The sequence below is a fragment of the Haematobia irritans genome, chromosome 3 (assembly GCF_050003625.1).
Source record: "Haematobia irritans isolate KBUSLIRL chromosome 3, ASM5000362v1, whole genome shotgun sequence".
In the NCBI taxonomy this organism is placed as follows: Eukaryota; Metazoa; Arthropoda; class Insecta; order Diptera; family Muscidae; genus Haematobia; species Haematobia irritans.
Genome location: NC_134399.1, coordinates 57,325,618 through 57,339,300, shown reverse-complemented (window position 1 = coordinate 57,339,300; position 13,683 = coordinate 57,325,618). Strand labels below are relative to the sequence as shown.

General features: G+C 35.1%; 2 long non-coding RNA genes across 2 annotated transcripts; one reads left to right on the top strand and one right to left on the bottom strand.

The window, feature by feature from the left end:
• The first annotated feature begins 4,641 nt into the window (after window positions 1–4,641).
• LOC142231745 (uncharacterized) lies at window positions 4,642–5,146 on the top strand. Its single transcript, XR_012720894.1, has 3 exons — window positions 4,642–4,743; window positions 4,810–4,915; window positions 4,981–5,146. It is a non-coding gene; the product is annotated as an uncharacterized LOC142231745 (long non-coding RNA).
• A 2,676-nt stretch (window positions 5,147–7,822) lies between these two features.
• Window positions 7,823–8,343, bottom strand: LOC142232086 (uncharacterized). Its single transcript, XR_012721013.1, has 2 exons — window positions 8,093–8,343; window positions 7,823–8,025 (listed from the first exon to the last, which is right to left on the bottom strand). It is a non-coding gene; the product is annotated as an uncharacterized LOC142232086 (long non-coding RNA).
• Window positions 8,344–13,683: the final 5,340 nt, after the last annotated feature.

The window sequence follows — 13,683 nt, the reverse complement described above, 5'->3', positions numbered from 1 at the left end:
AACTCCTCGGAAAAGCGCCGTCACTATTGAGAAGTTGTACCACGCCAAGTTACTACAAAAAAGTATCGCATGAGTGCAATTATTAGGAGCCCTTCTGGATACATTTATAAGGACGCCAATAAGAGCCCCTTCAAACAATCAGACCAAGTGCATTTTAAGATAGTTGTAAAAGAATCATTGTGGTCAAGTAAAACACGATTGTTTAGATGTTTATTAATTTTATGAAACATTTATAAATTCTCATAAATATAACATTTATACGACTATCACATCACATTTAACACATTTTTATGCATTAATAAGAGATTGATGTTGAGTTACAAGTTGTAAGTTAAATGTTGTAGCGTCTATCAGACAATACTTTTATTCCCAATGGAGGCAGCGTGTCTGGAAAAATATTTGAAAAACTATTACTATTCCATTTGGAAAGTCAAAAATTGTTCACCATATACCTTTCACAATTTTAAGCGTAATATCTATGTTTTCAGAACTTTATTTTCGTTTTTATTTAAACAATATATAACAAGCTGGTTGCGCTTGGCGTTTCACAAAAAATAAAAAACAGTAGTGATGGCAAAATACTTTCATGTACATTTTGTACTTTTTGATATCCTTCCCCATCACAGTTCGCGATGGTTGTGGTGACATTTACGAGTCTGTGGTAGCGATGAGGATGAAATGGAACTTTGAAATGCTGGCAGGGAAGGATCGGTCGACCCAAGCACGTTGTCGGTTAAACAAAGCGATTCCTTAAAATGGGCTCAAGGAATTCTTGAAGCTGGAAAAAGGGAACGATCACCGGATGAGCTGACATCCTCCAAAAGGGGTCAAAGATCGTTTGCCTCAGTTGCTAAAGACATCCTTGTGATGGCTATCAGTAATAAAGGAGCATTGGACGGTATGGTTCCAAAGCAAAAAGTGGGGGAAATTGGGAATGCTTTGTCTGGCGTCTACGCACAGGTGCTGGAAAATACATCAACATCCTCGACATCAAGAGGCTGGTTGTTGCATTTGATGACCAGAGGACTATAGAATGTTTTAAAGCTGTTTTGATACTAATTGGTGAAGTTTGGGAAGGAGCTGCTCTACAGTTAGTCGAGAAGAAAGACATACCGGCTAGACCAAGAGCACATATGTGGATACCTGCAAACTCTCCTGACCCTGAATCTATTTTAAATAGACTGAAACAATGCAATCAGCTGATTGGAAGGTTGGCCGTTTGGATGAAGTGGATGGAGCAAGACGGCATGCAGTGTTTATATTGAATACTCAGTCTTTGCCACATCTAGCAAAGTCCCAGGGCCGTGTATGTTATGGCTTTCATTATATCCAAATGAAGCTATATAAAAGCGATTAGCAGAGGGATTCGGAAATGGGCAAGCCTCTGTCTGAATCAGAAATAAGCGGATCCTCTTGCGAAGTCGAGGGAAATACCAAAGATGCAGACATGGATAGACACCGTATGCGAGAGGAGGTTTCTACAGCCTCAAAACTCACCAAAGTTGAACCTATGGTTATTGCGAGAGTCACCGAGATCTCTGAAGAGGACATTCTTAATGACTCGATTGAAACGGCTGATGTGACGGTTGTTGAAAATCCCGATGGTCCTACGGATCCGCCTGATACATCTTCACCATTGTAAGGCTGCATGTGCTGCCTTAAAAGTTCTCCTGATGAAAGGGGACATATATATAGTTCTTATTCAAGAACCATATGTTTATAGAAACAAAATATGTGAATTAAGTACTCCGGGGTTCAAATTATTGCAGTGTACTGGTAATGATGTAAATCGAGCCTGTATAATTGCTAAAAACGAGCTCAACTTGTTTCTGCTTCCTTCAATGTGCAATACTGACACTGTCGTTGCCAGTTTGGAATTAGCCAAATGCAAATATTGGGTATCTTCGGTCTACATGGGACATGATAGGGAGATGTCTCTATGTGCCGTTAACACCTTAGTTGAAGAGTCATTGAAAACAAAGACAAAACTCATTATGGGATGCGATGCAAATGCACATCATAGTATATGGGGAAGTGGTGACATTAATACAAGAGGAGAGTCAATATCCGTTGTCATTTTTGTGTACGAAGTCCATTCCTGGCCTCAGCGCTGGAAATACTGTCCTGACCACCAGTGCGTCCAACAGTTTCTGGAAAATTTTGTTCTACACTCGGCGTTTCCCAGATACATGTGGTACACCAAATTGTGGGGAATAATGTCCTCTATCAAGTTCCGTTGTCACTTTTGTGTACGAAGTCCACTCCTGGCCTCAGCGCTGGAAATACGGTCCTGACCACCAGTGCGTCCAACAGTTTCTGGAAAATGTTGTTCTACACTCGGCGTTTCCCAGATACATGTGGTATACCAAATTGTAGGTATTGATGCCCTCTACCAAGTTCCGTTGTCATTTTTGTGTACGAAGTCCATTCCTGGCCTCAGCGCTGGAAATAATGTCCTGACCACCAGTTTCTGGAATATTTTGTTCTACACTCGGCGTTTCCCAGATACATGTGGTATACCAAATTGTAGGTATTAATGTCCTCTACCAAGTTCCGTTGTCACTTTTGTGTACGAAGTCCATTCCTGGCCTCAGCGCTGGAAATACTGTCCTGACCACCAGTGCGTCCAACAGTTTCAGGAAAATTTTGTTCTACACTCGGCGTTTCCAAGATACATGTGGTATACCAAATTGTAGGTATTAATGTCCTCTACCAAGTTCCGTTGTCATTTTTGTGTACGAAGTCCATTCCTGGCCTCAGCGCTCGAAATACTGTCCTGACCACTAGTGCGTCCAACAGTTTCAAGAAAATTTTGTTCTACACTCGGCGTTTCCCAGATACATGTGGTATACCAAATTGTAGGTATTGATGTCCTCTACCAAGTTCCGTTGTCACTTTTGTGTACGAAGTCCATTCCTGGCCTCAGCGCTGGAAATACTGTCCTGACCACCAGTGCGTCCAACAGTTTCTGGAAAATTTTGTTCTACACTCGGCGTTTCCCAGATACATGTGGTATACCAAATTGTAGGTATTGATGCCCTCTATCAATATCCGTTGTCTCCACATGGGAAATAGTGTCCTGACCACGAGTACCCAGTAATAACCAAGTTAAATAATATTGAACAGGCACATGTGGCATACCAAATTGTAGGTAAAAGTGTTCTCTACCATATTCTGTGTATAAATCGTTGTTTTAATGCACGGAAATACATACATTTCATTAAATATTCTGTCTGTCCGTCTTATATTAATTCAGTTTTTGTCGTCTCTATGTCACCCTGTTATCGAAAGTTAGCGACGTCGTCATCGCCGACAAGTCGTATCGATCCGACACACTGCAAGATTCCTTAAAAACACCGACATTCCGTCCGGAATAACGGATAGTGTGTAAAGCGCATAATCCACCTATCCACCATTGCAAAACTGTATAGTGTTTAGTCGAAACTAGGATTGAATCCATAACCGTTTGTATGTAAAACGGGCTTGAACCATTGTACGACGTTTGCTCCCATATATCAATGTATAATAGCAATTTTCCAATCTAAAAATTATTAACAACAAAAGGTCTTTAAAAGAAATACAATATTATACAATCCAATACTTACCAAACAACACAAAAATATTTTTTTTTTTCCCGGCTTGTCTCGTCCCAATAAACACAGGATGAGCGTTTTTCAAATGCAACAACTTTTTAGTTTGAGGGTAAATATAATTTTCAACATAAATTCAACTTGGCTTTAAATAGCTCATCTTCAATTTGCCAAAATGTTGACGAAATCTTTGAAAAGGTGTTGAAGCTAATACCCTGCCAGCATTTCAATGTTCCATTTCATCCTCATCGCTACCACAGACTCGTAAGTGACACTGCAACAATCGCCAACTGTGATAGTATTTTGCCATCACTATTCGCATGAAAGTATTTTGCCATCACTATTGTTACAAGAGCCATTTTATATTTTGTGAAACACCAAGCGCAACTGGCTTATTATAATTTATTTCAATGAAAACGAAAATAAAGTGCTGAAAACATAGTTGTTACGCTTAAAATTGTGAAAAGTAAATTGGTGAACAATTTTTGACTTTCCAAATGGAATAAAGTGATAGTTTTTCAAATATTTTTCCAGACACGCTGCCTCCATTGGGAATAAAAGTACTGGATGATGGACGCTACAACATTTAACTTACAACTTGTAACTCAACATCAATCTCTTATTAATGCATAAAAATGTGTTAAACGTGATGTGATAGTCGTATAAATGTTATATTTATGAGAATGTATAAATGTTTTATAAAATTAATAAACACCTAAACAATCGTGTTTTACTTGACCACAATGATTCTTTTACAACTATCTTAAAATGCACTTTGTCTGATTGTTTGAAGGGGCTCTTATTGGCGTCCTTCTAAATGTATCCAGAAGGGCTCCTAATAATTGCACTCATGCGATACTTTTTTGTAGTAACTTGGCGTGGTACAACTTCTCAATAGTGACGGCGCTTTTCCGAGGAGTTTTGGATATCGTATACGACTGTTTTCGACGTAGTGGGGATTCTCAGAAGCGCCCCCAAATTCAAAAAATATTGGCAGGGTATGAGAAAAACTTTGACAAAACACTACCCTAAAATGCAACGAAAAAACCATGTGGTTTTCAATACTTATTTGTGCAACGAAGTTCGTGGTCAATTGCAAGAAATAAAAAAATGGAAAATTTTAGACAAATAACCAAATAGTTTATAAAAATAGGTAAGTGAAAATAAAAAAAATGAAATAAAATTTTAAGGAGGTCACGAAATGTATATCTCTTTGCAGAAAACTAAAATTATGGATTCTACGTTCTTGAAAACATTAAAAAGCTGACCGATGAAAAAATGGTGGACAATTAACTGGAACTGTTTCAAATAGTTTATAATAATTGGTACGTCAATATGAAAAATTAAATAAACACTTTAGAGAAGTTACTAAATTTAAATCTCTTTGCAGAAAACTAAAATCTTTGGATGCTACATTCTTGCAAACATTAAGAAGCTGACCAATGAAAAATGAGTGGCTTATCGACAAGAAAAAGTTTCCAGAAACATTACAAGTGCAACCAATTAAAATTGTTAAAAACAATAAATTGCTGAAATCAACAACTTCTGGATGAAAATGTGCATCACATCGTCAGTTTAATTCATATGCTATTATCAGTTTAAAATGGATATTTTGTGAATTCCTTCTGCTGTGAATTTGTGAATTCCTTCTGCTGGAAATCAATTCTAACACGCGGTCCAGTACGTTCCTAATTTCAAATTGCCCGCATGTTAGTAAATTTTAATGAAAATGTGCATCACATCGTCAGTTTAATTCATATGCTATTATCAGTTTAAAATGGATATTTTGTGAATACCTTCTGCTGTCAATTTATGAATTCCTTCTGCTGGAAATCAATTCTAACGTACTGGACTGCGTACGTTCCTAATTTCAAATTGCCCGCATGTTAATAAATTTTAATGCTGTTTTATGACACCAAAAGGGAGGAAATGCAAAAGTGTTTACTAATAATGTTTAAGATATTTAAAGTATTGTTGTTTGTTTTTATACCCTCCATCATAGGATGGGGGTATATTAACTTTGTCATTCCGTTTGTAACACATCGAAATATTGCTCTAAGACCCCATAAAGTATATATATTCTGGGTCGTGGTGAAATTCTGAGTCGATCTAAGCATGTCCGTCCGTCCGTCCGTCCGTCTGTTGAAATCACGCTAACTTCCGAACGAAACAAGCTATCGACTTGAAACTTGGCGCAAGTAGTTGTTATCGATGTAGGTCGGATGGTATTGAAAATGGGCCATATCGGTCCACTTTTACGTATAGCCCCCATATAAAGGGACCCTCAGATTTGGCTTGTGGAGCCTCTAACAGAAGCATATTTCATCCGATCCGGCTGAAATTTGGTATATGGTGTTGGTATATGGTCTCTCACAACCATGCAAAAATTGGTCCACATCGGTCCATAATTATATATAGCCCCATATAAACCGATCCCCAGATTTGGCTTGCGGAGCCTAAAAGAGAAGCAAATTTCATCCGATCCAGCTGAAATTTGGTACATGATGTTAGTATATGGTCTCTAACAACCATGCAAAAATTGGTCCATATCGGTCCATAATTATATATAGCCCCCATATAAACCGATCCCCAGATTTGGCTTGCGGAGCCTCAAAGAGAAAAAAATTTCATCCGATCCGGCTGAAATTTGGTACATGATGTTGGTATATGGTCTCTAACAACCATGCAAAAATTGGTCCATATCGGTCCTTAATTATATATAGCCCCCATATAAACCGATCCCCAGATTTGGTTTGTGGAGCCTCTAAGAGAAGCATATTTCATCCGATCCGGCTGAAATTTGGTACATGGTGTTGGTATATGGTCTCTAACAATCACGCAAAAATTGGTCCACATCAGTCCATAATTATATATAGCCCCCATATAAACCGATCCCCAGATTTGGCTTGCGAAGCCTCAAAGAGAAGCAAATTGCATCCGATCCGGCTGAAATTTGGTACATGGTATTGGTATATGGTCTCTAACAACCGTGCAAAAATTGGTCCACATCGGTCCATAATTGTATATAGCGCCCATATAAACCGATCCTCAGATTTGGGTTGCGGAGCCTCAAAGAGAAGCAAATTTCATCCGATCCGCCTGAAATTTGGTACATGATATTGGTATATGGTCTCTAACAACCATGCAAAAATTGGTCCACATCGGTTCATAATTATATATAGCCCCCATATAAACCGATCCCCAGATTTGGCTTGCGAAGTCTCCAAGAGAAGCAAATTTCATCCAATCCGGTTGTAATTTGGTACATGGTGTTAGTATATGATCTTTATCAACCGTGCAAGAATTGGTTCATATCGGTCCATAATTATATATAGCCCCCATATAAAACGTTCTCCAGATTTGACCTCCGGAGCCTCTTGGAGGAGCAAAATTCATCCGATCCGGTTCAAATTAGGAACGTGGTGTTAGTATATGGTCGCTAACAACCATACCAAAATTGGTCCAATCACACAAAAATTGGTCCATATCGGTTCATAATCATGGTTGCCACTAGAGCCAAAAATAATCTACCAAAATTTTATTTCTATAGAATTTTTTTTATTTCTAGAGAAAATTTTGTTAAAATTTTATTCAGTTCATAATAAAATTTTCATCATTGTCAAAATTTTATTTCTATAGAAAATGTTGTCAAAATTTTATTTCTATAGAAAATTTTGTTCAAATTTTATTCTGTTCATAATCATGGTTGCCACTCGGGCCAAAAATAATCTACCAAGATTTTATTTCTATAGAATATTTTGTCAAAAGTTTATTTCTATAGAATATTTTGTTAAAATTTTATTTCTGTAGAAATGTTTGTCAACATTTTCTTTCTATAGAAAATTTTGTCAACATTTTTATTTCTATAGAAAATTTTGTGAAAATTTTATTTCTATAGAAAATTTTGTTAAAATTTTATTTTTGTAGAAAATTTTGTCAAAATTGTATGTCTACTTTGTCAAATTGAATTATGTACGTATTGGATCGATCTTTTTTGATTTAATATCCCTGCCAACATTTTTTGAATTTGGGGGCGCTTCATATACGATATCAAAAACTCGTCGGAAAAGCGCCGTCACTATTGAGAAGTTGTACCACGCCAAGTTACTACAAAAAGGTTTCGCATGAGTGCAATTATTAGGTGCCTTTATAGATCAATTTAGAACGACGCCAATAAGAGACCCTCCAAACAATCAGAAAAAACACATTTTAAGATAGTGGTAAAAGAATCATTGTGGTCGAGTAAAACACGTTTGTTTAGATATTTATTAATTTGATTAATCATTTACAAATTCTTAAAAATATAACATTTATACCACTATCACATCACATTTAACATAATTTTTTGCATTAATGATGATGTAGAGTTACAAGTAGCGAGTTACATGTTGCAGCGTCTATCAGCCAGTGTTTTTATTCGATGGAGGCAGCGTGTCTGTAAAATATTTGAAAAACAATCACTTTATTCCATTTGGAAAATCAAAAATTGTTCACCAATATACCTTTCACAATTTTAAGCGTAAAATCTATGTTTTCAGAACTTTATTTTCGTTTTTATTTAAATAAAATATAACAAGCTGGTTGGGCTTGGCGTTTCACAAAAAATAAAATGGCTTTTGTAAAAGTAGTGATGGCAAAATACATGTATGAAGTACATTTTGTACTTTATGATATGCTGCCCCCCATCACAGTAGGATGGTTGTAGTGACACTTACGAGTCTGTGGTAGCGATGAAGACGAAATGGAACTTTGAAATGCTGGCAGGGATATATCACATATGGACTTACATACAATTTAGAAGATGGTGTTAGGAGGTTTTAAGATACAATCGGCAAGCGTTACCGCAAGTTAAGTAATTCGATTGTGGATGGCAGTGTTTAGAAGAAGTTTCTACGCAATCCATGATGGAGGATACATAAGCTTCGGCCTGGCCGAACTTACGGCCGTATATACTTGTTTTTTTTTTTTTTTGTTCTTATTTGTTGATATGTTTAATAAGATTATTATTTATCAATTGGTATTGTAGTGTATAATGTAGTGTAGTGTATTATTATATATTTTATTTTGATGAAAATGAATAATTTATACAAAATTCATAGAATTTTGGCTTTGACTTTCAATTTGAAGTGGGGATATCATTCATACAAATTTAGGTTGAAAAGTATTTGCAACGATGTTAATTTTGAATTTGACTCGCATCGAAAATTGTTTGACAAATTATTGAGTAGCGATGCATTTCAATTTGAGGATAACACTTGAGATATTATTGTTAATGTGTTGAATTTCACTGTTGAGGCTAATGTCTGTTTTTTGCTGAGAACGCGATTTTCTCAACAATTTCTCAACTTGAATATTACCCTAATCCTTTGAAAAAATGTTTGAAAAATTGTTGAAATTTAGCATTTTTCAAACGTTTGTGTTTATTGGGTCTGTTTTCTTTTAGTCCCTCAAGGCTTAGGGTATCCAGTGCTAAAAGAAAACAGCCCTAATGTTAATTTTTAATTTGACTCGCATCGGTAATTGTTTGAGAAATTGTTGAGTAGCGATGCATTTCAATTTGAGGATAACACTTGAGAAATTATTGCTATTGTATCGAATTTTACTGATGAGGGTAATGTCTGTTTTTTGTTGAGAACGCGATTTTCTCAACAATTTCTCAACTTGAATATTATCCCTTGAAAAAATGTTTGAAAAATTGTTGAAATTTAGCATTTTACAAACGTTTGTGTTTTTTGGGATGCTTTGTCAAAACCAACATTAGGTCTGTTCGCGTACTTTTCTAGCAATAATTATCCAATAAAAACTACCAAAGAGTAAATGTGCATTTTACTCTCATTGCTTAAAATTGCTGAAAAGTACGCGAATGCAATCCAATAACTAGAGAAAAGTAATCGTGAAAATTAGCGACTAAACTCGAACCCACCTTAAAATGTAAATTACTAAAAGTGGTGTTCAAAAATGTTATTGCATAATCAAACAATATTAATTGTGTTTAACGTTTGAAGTTACCATTTTACTATTGTCCATTTGACTGGAGAGTCTTTATAATTTTATTCGGATCAGCAGAAAATTTCAGCAAACGACTGACTTTTCTGCAGTATGTCTGCTGTTCCAAAATAACAGATTGTTTGCTGTTTTAGCAAAAAATCTGCTAAAACAGCAGCATTTTGTTTGCTGAAAAACAGCAGACAGCGTTTGCTATTAACAACAGACTTTTTTCTATGAGTGTAGTTATTACGCTTAAAATTGTGAAAGTTGGTGCAAATTTTTCAACATTTCAAATGGGGATTCTCGGAAATGCCGTCAAATTCAAAAACTGTTCCATACATGTTTGTAATTTTTTTATTTGTTTTTCGTTTTTATTTTTTAAATGAAAAACTTAATTTTTTTAATGAAACAATGTTAAATTTTAGGCAACAACAAAAAAATTACATTTTCCCGTTTAAGGAAATTTATTTGGTGCACTTAATTTCTTTTTATTTGCATTTTAATGCTATGTCAATACTTGTCGTATACGCGTTTGGTTCGAGTATGAAACTAACACGGTAAACACGGTTTGATCTCCTCAGTAGCCAATTTCCTATCTTCCTAGAGTTTATTGTCTTTGGTTCTGGATAGCTCATACAAATGTTGCATCCAGTGTAAAAAGAAAACAGCCCTTATATCAAAGACAATAAAATTGAGGAAGATAAGAAATTGGCTTGCGTCATACCCAATGTTGCATTTACCATGTTAGTTCCATACATGTTTGTAATTTTTTATTTGTTTTTCGTTTTTATTTTTTAAATGAAAAACTTAATTTTCTTAATGAAACAATGTTAAATTTTAGGCAACAACAAAAAAAAAATACATTTTCCCGTTTAAGTAAATTTATTTCGTTCACTTAATTTCATTTTATTTGCATTTTAATGCTATGTCAATACTTGTCGTATACGCGTTTGGTTTGGTATGAAACTAACACGGTAAATGGTTTGATCTCCTCAGTAGCCAATTTCCTATCTTCCTAGAGTTATTGTCTTTGGCTGCAACCAACCGCGTTGTTATTTTCCTAAACAATTGTTAGATGTACCTACCAAATTTCAATATTAAATGAATTAAATAGCAGATTATGTTGTGATTTCATATATAAATGAAGAATGCATATATTTGTAAGTATGGTGAACTGATTCGACATACGACAACATGGAGAAATCTAAAGGGCAAAAATAAATTATACTTAAATTTAAGTCACTTACTGCCTCTGTAAATAGCATCTGCGGTCAAGCTCAAAACCCGCATTTTATTGGAACAATGTACCTTTTGTTGCCATACTGCACTTTTGCAAATAACGCCATTCAAATTATTTTCCAAAAATACAATTAAAAAATACAAAAAGGTGTTAATAGACTTGCATTTTTGCTGGCTTAAGGCCGGTACTCTGTTCGGTTTTCGCGTTGAAACTCCATACAAAACCAAAAAAATGCGAAAAATTTGCGAAATTTTTTCCATTTGTGATACTTTGTTTTTTCGTGTTGAAAAACTGACGTTTATAGCACGGCGCCATTTGCAATGTGAATTAAGAAATAATTTATTTATTAAAAACTATTTGTGCGTGTTTATAAATCAAACACGGACCATATTTTTGTTCCGAATCTATACAAAGGATCAAAGGAATAGCAGATCAATTGCCCAAGGAAAAATAAAATGTTATTTTGTAAAAACAAGCAACAACCACCAACTTAATTCAATATCGCTCCCTGTAAAATAGCGCTCCAAGCTACCTAAAAAAACGCCGCTTTCTATAGGTGAGTATTAAGTTCGAGTTTAGCCGCTAAAATCGCTAAAGTGAAAACTAAATCAGTAAGAAAAATGCATGAAATTATACATATTTGTTGCAAATTTTATTATAACTTGATGGGGAAAAGCCCAAAGCAAATTTTCACAAAGTTTGTATTCCTTAAAATGGATTATTAAAGAAAAGTAATCGTGAAAAAATCATGTTTTTAGCGGCTAAACTCGAACTTAATACCCACCTTATGTGCGAAATAATGGTTTCCATAAAATTTTTTCGCAAGAATGAACATAGTACCGGCCTTTAACCAAATTGTTGAAATTATATGAAGATTGTGTTTGTTGGTGTGTGAAGCCTGGACATTTTCGGAAAACTTTTATCATTCTCAGTTTTTTTCAAAATCGGTGCGTTACTTACCTTAAGCCAAATTCTATTCTACGCTTGTTGATGTGATACACATTATTCAATTTATTATAATAAGTAAATTTTATGACGCTGTTCTCCGATTTGCAAATTTTGTAGAGTCATGCCACCTAGCATGCCAATGTTGATATTACTATTTATTTATAGCAACGACTATCTTACGTGCGTCCCATGATTGGACTGAAATTCTATTAGTACACTCAACTCTTGATTGTACTAACCATTTGTTGATTCCCATGCTGTAGGTCTCACTATGCTGGTGGTTAGCTCAACAATTTTATTAAACATAAAACCAAATTTACCGGCATTGGTTATTACAACCGACTGAATGGTTATGAGAATTTCTATTTGGTTCTGTGAACATTTTTTTAGGTATAGGTGGGTACTACGTTCGGTTTTCGAGTTTGAAAACAATTTTATTTTTGCAATTACTTTTCCTTAAATAATCGAAATTATAAAATAAAACAAACTTATTCCTGTAAAGTCTTGTCGAAATCTAGAGAAACAAGAAACATTGCATCAATTGAGTTTATCTGCTTTAAGGCCGGTACTCTATTCGGTTTTCGCGTTGAAACTCCATACAAAATTAAAAAATGAGAAAAACTAGCGAAATTTTTCCATTTGTGGTACTTTGTTTTTTTCGAGTTGAAAAACTGACGTTTATAGCATGGAGCCATTTGCAATGTGAATTAAGAAATAATTTATTTATTAAAACTATTTGTGTGAGTTTATAACACAAACACGGATTATATTTTTGTTCCGAAACTATACAAACGATAAAATGAGCAGCAGATCAATTGCCCAAGGAAAATAAAATGTTAATTTTGTAATAACAAACAGCAACCACCAACTTAATTCAATATCGCTCCCTGTAAAATAGCGCTCCAACGACTATCCAACGATCAAGACATTGTTATTGTAACAAAAAATAAGTTGCTGACATTATTTTCTTATTGTTATGATCGAATTGCAACCAAACATTTCTCTGGGTGTTGTAAACAAAAAACAGCAGCTAAATCCTAAAATAATCAAATTATCGTTATTTTGCATTTTTGTTTTTTAAAAATGTATTTGGGTACCCTGTGTTTACTCGACGAATAATTGTAATGCAAGCTCCACTAACCCAACTGTTTACGTTACCTTATTGTATTTCCACTAATTACTTTTTAAATCGCGCCTATGATTTTATTTAGGGCGAGTTCTTTTAGTTGGTTTATTTGCTAACGGGATTTTAAATTCCGCATTTATTCTATTCAGTTGTGATGGACAAAAAGCGTCGAGACTTTACTAAACATTTTATTCTTTCCCTTAAAATTTGCTGTCTTGAATCTGTAAGCAATTGATATAAAAAAAGGAATAAAAACAAACATGGATAAAGATGTTGCGAAGATTGCCATAGAGCATTACGTGGAAGAAATGGTGTCCAAATCAGCCTTGAAAGATTTTCCAGAAAAGCTTAATCTGATCAAGGCTAAGATGCATAGACAGTTGGTGATGGAGGAGCCCAAGGTGGTGTTAGATAAATTATCCCTTGCTTATCAAATGATGGAATCCATTGAAACAAAAATAAAACGACTGGAGAGTATGATCGAATATAAAGATGGTAGCAACAGCGCAAGTGAAAAAGCTGCAGATAAAAAGTTCAAAGGAGAAGACACGCATACGGACAGCAGCGACGATGAGGTCTTAATTATTAAAAAAATGCGATGCCTATCTTCTAAGAATACATCAACGACTACCACTAACGATAAGGACAAAGTTCCTCGTGACAATGACAAACATTGCGACTCGCTGGATAATGTACCTTTATCGCTTCGCAAAACGCCAAGAAAGAGAAAGAGATCGTCCAAATACACATCACCACCCAAATCAGCCAAAAAGGGGAATACACTCGAAAGA